Source organism: Mytilus californianus, unplaced genomic scaffold (assembly GCF_021869535.1).
Source record: "Mytilus californianus isolate M0D057914Y unplaced genomic scaffold, xbMytCali1.0.p SCAF_13, whole genome shotgun sequence".
In the NCBI taxonomy this organism is placed as follows: Eukaryota; Metazoa; Mollusca; class Bivalvia; order Mytilida; family Mytilidae; genus Mytilus; species Mytilus californianus.
Window position 1 is genome coordinate 14,907,857 of NW_026262615.1, and position 9,664 is coordinate 14,917,520.

At 34.6% G+C, this 9,664-nt stretch overlaps 1 long non-coding RNA gene across 1 annotated transcript; it reads left to right on the forward strand.

Moving 5' to 3' along the window:
- Positions 1–2,961: 2,961 nt before the first annotated feature.
- On the forward strand, positions 2,962–8,107 carry LOC127723240 (uncharacterized). Its single transcript, XR_007991951.1, has 4 exons — positions 2,962–3,471; positions 4,768–4,923; positions 5,471–5,616; positions 7,583–8,107. It is a non-coding gene; the product is annotated as an uncharacterized LOC127723240 (long non-coding RNA).
- The last annotated feature ends 1,557 nt before the right edge of the window (positions 8,108–9,664 follow it).

Genomic DNA, 9,664 nt, shown 5'->3' on the forward strand with positions numbered 1-9,664 from the left:
GATACAATATGTACTTTAGTTCGACAACCACTGCTAACTTGAATGTGACACACGCTATTTTAAATAGTTTTCAAAACAAATTAACTCGCGAGGGTACCCAGGCCTATTTGTGGGGCACGACTCGCAAGAGGCATCCAATTAGCTATGATGGAGGTATAATTACGCTGCCACGTCGAGTCGTAATGTTGACGATAAGGACATACAATATAGTTTGATCCTGCAAGCAGATTTTAGTGAAATCATTTGAAATATCTTCTTTACAAAAATATACTCTAAATTTGTGTAACAATGCTTTGAAAATGAATCATTTTATCAAATTTTCATTATCTTAGAAAAAAACGGCAGTTTCATATTTATCTAATTTTGAAAAATCATCGGGATTTGATCATAAAAATTGGCCAAAATAGTCTTCATACATAATCAGGTCAAATGTCTGTATAATAAAGAAGGGTACATGTAATTGAACGAAAGAATATGGGTATCCATCCATGACACAAAATCAGTAAATGTACAGCACAAGAAGAAAAGAACAGCGCTTTTATTGCTGTTCATCATCTCAAAATCACAGTGAGGCCTTCTACACGGAGTAAAAAAACCTCTCACTTAACTGCAAGTTTACGACGACCCCTAGCACCGGTTTGAGCGGATTTTTTTGCAAACTGACGATCATGTACTCGTTTTTAAGCTTAAGATTACAATCCGTTGAAAATGCATCTTTTCCTAAAATGTCACTGCTTGATGTCGCGAAAAATAACATTTTACGTAGTTAGCGACGTCATCACCTCCCCTGCTGTATCGTTTGCCTCGTATAGGGAGAGTGGTTGTTTTCCTTGTTTGCACTGAATATTCACTTTTCTATGTTATACCACAGACTAACCACTATACAAAGCTTGCCTTACCTTGTTTTGGATGAATTTATCCTTTCTGAAAGTTTTTTCTTATTTTACTATTCATACTTGTTTTTAAGTATGGATAGATAAATAAGGAATATTTTACAAGACTGTAGTTCAGTGGTTGTCGTTGGTTCATATCTGTCATATTTTTTTTTATAAATTATGTTTCACATAAGATTCACGTGAAACTCACATGAACTCATTTCACGTGAGTTTCACGTATAAGCTCGTTTGAGGTGAAATTCACGTGAGATTCACATGAATTTGAATTCACGTGCAATTCATGTGAATGAAATTTGCCTGTGTAGGTCATCGTATTGCCTTCAAAGATGAGCAAAGTCCATATTACATAGCAAGCTATGATAGGCGCCGACACAAGAACATGTAAAACTGTTTAAACGAGAAAACTAACTGCCTGATGTATGTACATAATAATAAACTAAAAATAATTAAAAATATAAAACAACGAACTAAAGCCACTGAATTACAGACTACTGTTTAGGACAACCACATACAAGATGTAGCGGGGTTAAGCATGTTATCGCACACCAACCCTTTTCAAACATGGGTAAGCAACGCAACAGCAAAATATAAGATCAAACTGTTTAAAACAATAAACAAAAAACAAATATATGATATTCAGCAACAAACGACAACAACTGAGTTACATGCTTCCGACTTGGGAAAGGCACACATATATAGAATACTGCAGGGTTAAACATGTTTGCGGGCGCCAAAAAGTCCTTCAAGTCTACCATGGGACCATGCAATAGTATATATAGAACAACGTAAAAATCAATTAAATAGGGCTTGACTCATCAGATCGATGTAAAGAACACAAAAAAACTAACAAAGTTATTAACGACACAAAGCACCAATCTGTGAGTACTCTCAGTTATTGAAAGCTAGTTCGAAGCCAATACAATAACAACTATCAAAAATTCATTTATTCAAGACAAATGATATACTCTTGTAGATAAGACTTATTTTCCAGGCATAACCCCTAAAGACTTGAAGGAAATTCCGTTTTGTCAATGTTCATTAAAAGAAAACTTCATGCATAATTGTAAGTTGCTACCGAATATTATCTCTTCAAAAGATTCATTGGTGAAATATGTAAATGTATGTACACAAATGACTTCGTAAATTATTAACTGGTATGCTGTTGCATTGGATAAATGGATACTTTATGTTATCAATATAGTCAGATTTACAAAATGTCAGGCAATTATCTCCAAGTGATAATGTAGATATATATGTCCGTAAAATATACTTTTTCACTTTTTTGGTCTTTTGGAAAATGTTGTTTGTGCTGTATTTAGACCCCTCTAACAAGAAATTTGTTTTGCATGCACACGTATAAAAATTGCGGTTTTTATCCAACGCAATCATAGGTTTGAACGTTGTTTTCAATTTAGACTTGTTTATGTCCGTTTATGTATATATAATGAGGTATTATTTTCATTAAAGAGGTCCTTAAACGTAATAACTCACAGATATAAATTCTGGTTTTCCTGACACTGATAGGGAAAGCCTTTGCCCTTTGCTGAATGGAGGATATTTCTTGACCTTTCAATGAATAAATTCATCATAGATACCAGGCTTATTATTTTGTATCCCGGACTGAAATGGGCGTTGCATTACCTTTCACCGAAATGCGTGATTGTTGACCTTTTACAGAAATGGGCGTTACTTGACCTTTCAATGAGATGGGTGTGTTGATCTTACAATATTAAAGCTGCTTTATTATTTTCGATTTTCTTGGTATGGCTGCTTGTTTGATCTTACACTGACAAAATTCTTTGTTGACCTTACATTTATATAACTGCTTCTAGACCTTAACCTGACTTTGATTGCAAACGCATAAAAAGAAAAATATAAAAGTCAATGATTATATAAATAAGATAAAAGCAGACATGAACAACACTCCTGAGTTAACCCCTCATCTGCCTCATTTAAATTGTATAATTATACTATAATACTATAAGGTTATAATTCCCTTCGGTGAAGTTGGCATTAACGTTCAGCTTTGACGTTCAGATCCTTTTGGTATTTTACAAATTATTCATATAGAATCTAGAACGTACCTGCTATCTGTACCATTGAGACGTTAAGAATCTACACCTAGCTCGTTTAGGTTAATGACTGTTGTGCAGACGAAATTTTGTACACTATGTATGTAATGCAGTATACTGTGTTCTAAATTTAACTTGCTAAAACTTAAGATACGGTTGCTATTACGATGAAGTTTTAGACTGTTATATGACTTGATTATTGATCTTACGTCACAGAATCGCAGAATTTCCAAGAATTTCGTGTGTAATGAGACACGTGCTGTAAACAGTGATCGAACATAATCCTCCAGTCGTATCTTTGTAAAACATGGGACTCACAGATGTAGCTTTTACCATAAAATTAGCTTTTTATTTTATATTATTTGGATTTATTCTCCATACAATTGGATTTGGAGCACCCTACTGGGCTACTGGATATAACAGTCATGCTGGACTATGGCAATATTGCTCTAGATCTACAGGCATATGTGTTACCATAGATATGTCATTAATGGACCGTGAACGTAAGTAGATTAATCTGGGGCGGATATCCAGGATTTTTGAAGGGGTGATTTCATAAATTGGATTACATACCGCCGTGCGAAGCGATGCAAACAATTTCTAGGACAATTTTATGCCAAAATATCATATAAATTGTGAAAAAACAGGATGTAATGATTTGTTTTGGCGATCAAAGAGGGGATAGCGTACGCCCTTTACGCTCCTTGGATCCGCCACTGGCGATAATGTGTGGGCATGATGTCTGTCACGGAAAATAAGCGATTTAAAGTGGGAGCTTTAATTTATGATATTTGTGCATTATGACATTTGTAGGAGAGGACCGTTTGGTTTTCTGTAAAAAAGGGGTGGGGGATGGCAGGAGGATTTTGTATATTAATATCCTGGCCTTGTTGGAACTTACGAGAAACTTTACCCAGGAAAAGATGGAAATGAATATTCTACAACACAATATGCAGGAAATATGTATGTACAAAAGTGGTAAAAAATCAAAAATCAGCATGCATTGCAACAGATAAAAAATGAATAGTCAATCCGCAAAAAAAAATCCTCTTTGCCTCCACCAGAATATTAAGGTGAGCTTCAAATGTGTGAATCGTACCCTGCTTCTGTTACCCTTCCCGATAGTACTAATACCACAAAAACGAGATAAAATTATCTTAACATGTTATTTAATACCCCGCGGACAAAAGTAAAGAGACATACGTACATTTTATTTTCCAGATTTTGTCCGTCCGTTCGTCTGTTCGTCCGACCTGTGTCAGGTTAAAGCTTTAGTTTAAACTCGCTCACAACTAAGTTGTTACCATACATCTCAAAATTTAAGGAAGCATCCACTTCAATTGATCCTTGGCTACGTCTCGCCTCTTTAAATTTGAAGAGACAATCAAAGGGTGTCATCAACATTATATTTTTAAAGAACAAAAAGCTAATAAAAGCCAATAACTAACTCTTCCCATTTTCTTAAAGAAATGAATTGTTTTTCTTTATTTTAATAGTCTTATAATTGACACGTTGTTTCGTAATGACACAGCGGGTGTTTTTTTTATGATTTTGTATACATAGAGTACATGTAAATCATTTACACTATTTCGATAATTATGAAAACAAAAGACGAGATTCCATATTCCGTTTTATGAATAAACTGGGCGGTCGACCTAGATTCATTCGAGGGGAACGCGTCATAGGACATTGTGACGTGGGGATATTTGCTTGCTGGCGTCAATTTTATCTGTGAAAATGTACTAATATTGGAAAATTGCGTTTTGACATTTTGCTTTTCATTTTCTTTTTTTTTTCAGAGGTTGACAAATTCTTAGCAGTAAAAGTCCTGGAATGTTTTGGATTTACTGGATCTGTAGCCTGTTTGATATCTATTTGTATTTTTATCTTTGGTGGAAGATGTTCTGAAAGTAAATTCATCACCGTGTTTAATATATTTTTATTCTTGGCAACTGGTAAGTACAACAGGTACTTTAATAGTTTTCGACTGACACAATTTAATCAAGAGTTACTGCCCTTTTGTCGCCATGTTGGAGGTGTATGTGCACAAATTCAAATTATTATACTGACCGCTAGATGTTTTCTGAATTTTATCCTTGCTCGATTCATCACTACAACATGTACAAACTAGTAAGGTTTTCTATTCAGACTAGTCAAAAAGAAAATTAACTATTTACTCCTTCAAATAGTTTTGACTTAAGTTTTGGTGTTTTAACGACACTTTCAGCTCTGATGGATATTTCGTGTCGGTCAGCTTTTATTGATGGAGTAAGCCGGATTGTCCGGAAAGAACTACCGACCTTTGCTGGGAAAACTGACAATCATTGTTAATATTAAGATTGGAGTCGAACGTACCTCCTGACCAAAGGTAAAGGAACAACTGTTTTGATCACAAAGTCACAAAGATGTGTTTTCACTAGTATATATTGGCAGATTACTTTTTTTTTTTGTATTTACTCTATTAAAGAAATTTTGAGTTAATTGAATTTTCATAACTTACAGGCACTGTAATCATGATTGCTACTATAATGTTCGCTACCATGATTAGTGATTTGGATTGGGCATTTGGTCTGGCCACTGTTGGAGGCGTTTGTTTCATTCTTGCCGGAATCTGTCAGATCGTTTACCTTTGCCAATACGAATAGCATGTAAGTTTAAGGAATGTATAGAGGAAAGACAACTCGAAATGGTTTTCCTGTAAAAATTACCATAAATTATACATATATACATGTATACTGAATACACGCTATTAAAAACAAAATCGTTTCATACCTTTTGTAGCCTTTAAGAAAAAAACGTGAAGAGTAGACGAACAACAATAACACAACATTACACAGAAAAAACAAAAGATTGAACTGGACGAACCTCCGCAAAAAAAACAGTGGTGAAATCGGGTACATTTGAAAGGAAAGTAGTTCTCGTTCCACTATAGCATTTATCTTGTTACTCGTTGCAACGTCGCATTGGCAACAAACACACAATTGTGAAGAAATCGCCCTTATAGAAAATAGATCCGTTGCATTGCACCCTATACATTATTTTATCCTATTTTCTATAATTCGTTTCATTATATAAATACAAAAACTCATCAAAGATGTGAATGTGATAAGCAAAATGCAATAAACCAAAAGAATCTCCAGATAGAATACGGAATCTATAAAGGAAATGAGAATTTGCAAACTTTTGGATGGACTGCAGACGAAACGCTCTTCTGGCGTACAAAATTATAAGCCTAAAAACTTTGATAAGGCATGTTGTATGATTGCAAATGAAACACTTATTAAACACAGGCCAAAAGGACCAGCTTATATAAGGTAACCGTACGGTCTTAAACAGTATTCATTTTTACAATGCGAGGCATCGGCGTTTTGCATTTGCCCCAATATGCACTTCATTTGCGCCAATTTTTTTTTCATTTGCGCCAATTTACAGGTAAACACAAGTCATGAAACATATACGTTGTATAGAATTTATTAATATAATAACAAAAATACCCATTCCTTCTGCCATCTGCCCCCTGCTCACCACGGGGAGGTGGAAGTGGCATTTCGAGCAGGATAAGTTTATTACAAAAGTTTCTAAAACTGTATACATCACCCTTAAAAAGCACTTTTTTAAATAAATAAGTAACAGTTAAACGTCAAAAGCACATTTGCACATTTACAAGTCTTTTCTAGCTAAGTATTGTTATGCAAAACTTCTGGTGAACTGCGACCTTGCGATTTCTTCGCTACTATACATCCGATACTTTTTACTAAAAAGTCATTTTTTTCCTTTTCATGTTTGCCACGTCGAGAGATCTGATTTGTACAACAGTTGTTGCCTAGATTTTCTTTATGACACCCATAAAATGTAAAAAAAACTCAATGAGCTGTACATATACATATACATATACATATACATATACATGTAACATATACATAAAAAATATATACATATACATAAAATATATACATATACATATAATATATACATATAGAAAGAAGATGTGGTATGATTGCCAATGAGACAACTCTCCACAAGAGACCAAATGACACAGAAATTAACAACTATAGGTCACCGTACGGTCTTCAACAATGAACAAAGCCCTTACCGCATAGTCAGCTATCAAAGGCCCCGAAATGACAAATGCAAAGCAATTCAAAATGTACATATAACAAAGCCATGTACTCATTGAACACAACTTATGCCTGCAACGTTCGGTTAACCTAAGTAACGGTAATTACCTAAAATGTATCAGATCTCACCTGGTCAAACTAAATTGGCGCTAATGAAAAATTTAATAGTTGGCGCAAATGAAAACATTGTTTCGGCGCAAATGAAAAAAGATGATATTTTCAAAATTGGCGCAAATGTCATACGCCCGCGAGGTATACAGTTGTTAGAGGGTATACCAAACAAGAAGTCGAAGAAAGGTAGACAACCCTAAAAAGACTTTTATCAATGTTTCCATTTTTGTTTGTTTGTTTTTTCTGATATTTATTTGCAGATTATTGTTTGTCTTTTTGCCAAAGTTTACTATGTATATACTCGTAAATTATTTCGTGCTGAAGAAAATCCTAAATTCTATATTCTTTTCATTATTTTTGTTTTTTTTTATATCCACATTTATAGGTTGGTATATTTCTTGCTGTTTGGCGGAATTAAATGCACGACTCCAATATATACTCATATGGAAGACATAAGAAATATGCTACGGGGATTACCAAGCATCATGAGTCGGAGACCAACAAAGGACAAAATACGAAAAGAAAAAAGTCAACAAAACTCTACGCAACCCTCTATCCTTAAAGCAAGCCAGCGATCATCATGCAGACCGTCACTGAGACGTTAGTTCTAGAAAAGAGAAACGAACACGTTACCTAGTATATATATATATATATATATATCTAAGACTGAGTGCTTACATTCACTTTATTTGGAACTCTGGTGGACAGTTGTCTTATTGGTTATCAATCCACATCTCCTTATTTTTTATATACGAACTCAACCAAATCAAATATATAGTACTTTATCATTTTAAGGATTTCAGTTTTCATATATGTTATGTATAAAATGGAAAATTAACATTGCTTATACAGGGGCGGATCCAGCAATTTTCAAAAGGGGGGTTCCCAACCCTGGATAAAGGGGGGGGGGGGGGGGGGGGGTTCCAACTATATGTCCCTATTCAAATGCATTGATCGTCCAAAAAAAGGGGGGTTCCAACCATCCCCCTGGATCCGCCACTGTTATAACGCATTTTATTTCACCAGGCTGCTCATAATGACGAAGGATATCTGTTATCTGAAATATTTATTGACTTTTGTATTTATTGTCTTATTTTTTTTATTATTGTTTTGGTGTTGACGTACACTTTTTAGACGTATTTTTTATAATTTATTTACTATATACAGTATCCGACACTCTCGTAAGAAGAATCATTGACTATTACCTATAGACGTTCTATATATATGTAGGACTCTGAACCGCAATGGTGACGCAGTTGTGCGATAGTTTGACGCTGACGACCGTTTTTTTTATCACGCTGAAGGACGATGGTGGCATTTTGACGCTATCTTGTCGAAGTGCGATGTACTACATAATATTTATTTTCAATGCTTTTCGTGTCGACATAGAAGTCAATTTGTTTGTTGGAAGCATTTTTTCGATTTTATTTTAGTTTATAATTAGCGCTTCTAAATTTTAATTACTACGGGAAACGAGGAGTGCTTAATGGAGAGGGGAAAGTTCACCATTTATAGCGGACTTATCTCGAAATCTATAAAAGGTTCTTTTTGCGTGCGATAGAGCATGGCATTCTATAAATACATACGGGTCTGCAGACAGAGGCTCTCCAAATTATAATATCAAAGAAAACGAGCAACCACTGAGAGGAACCAGGTAATGTAACATGTTAACGCAGAATTATGTTCATATACAGCAAAATCAACTCTCATTTAGTATACAACTGTAACTAGGACATACATAGATAATTACGTATGCAAGCTTATATACTTACTACATTGTATCAACATATCTACTTCTCATAATTATTAAATACCTGTAGATTTTGGACTAGCCATCACGCGTAATGTAGATCATCGCAAATCTGCGAACGGATCATCGAACTTTATAGTGACCATCGCACTTCGCTGTCCACATCGCATCTGCGAGTCCTACATCTACATATTATACAATTATAGCCTTTGTATGAGGTCGATACGAGGTTATATCGACCTAAGAGAAGCATACTGACTGAGGACGAAGTCCGAGGTCGATATGCTTCTCTGGGTCGATATAACATCGTATTGACCTCAACCAAAGGCTACAATTGTTATATTATTAATCAACAACTACTGCATGAACAATGTAAAATTGGGGATTTCTAGAATCTATTTTTAGTAACATACTGTATGCCCTGTGCAATATGCTGTTTTTGACCTACGAAAAGCAAAACACAACAGTATTGGCGTGCAAACTGAGTAAATACAAATGTACATGTGATTATGTTTTAACGAATCCCAAATCCTTAAAAATATTCGATTAATAATATATACATATATAGACTGCATGTATCGTAATTTTGTGTTCACTTTCTTGCTTTATATTTTAATGCCATTAAAAACAACAAATAAATGGGAGAGGAGAGAACGCACTTACTTTCATATTTATCATCGTGTCATATACAAATTGGGGGAAATGCTGTACAATTGC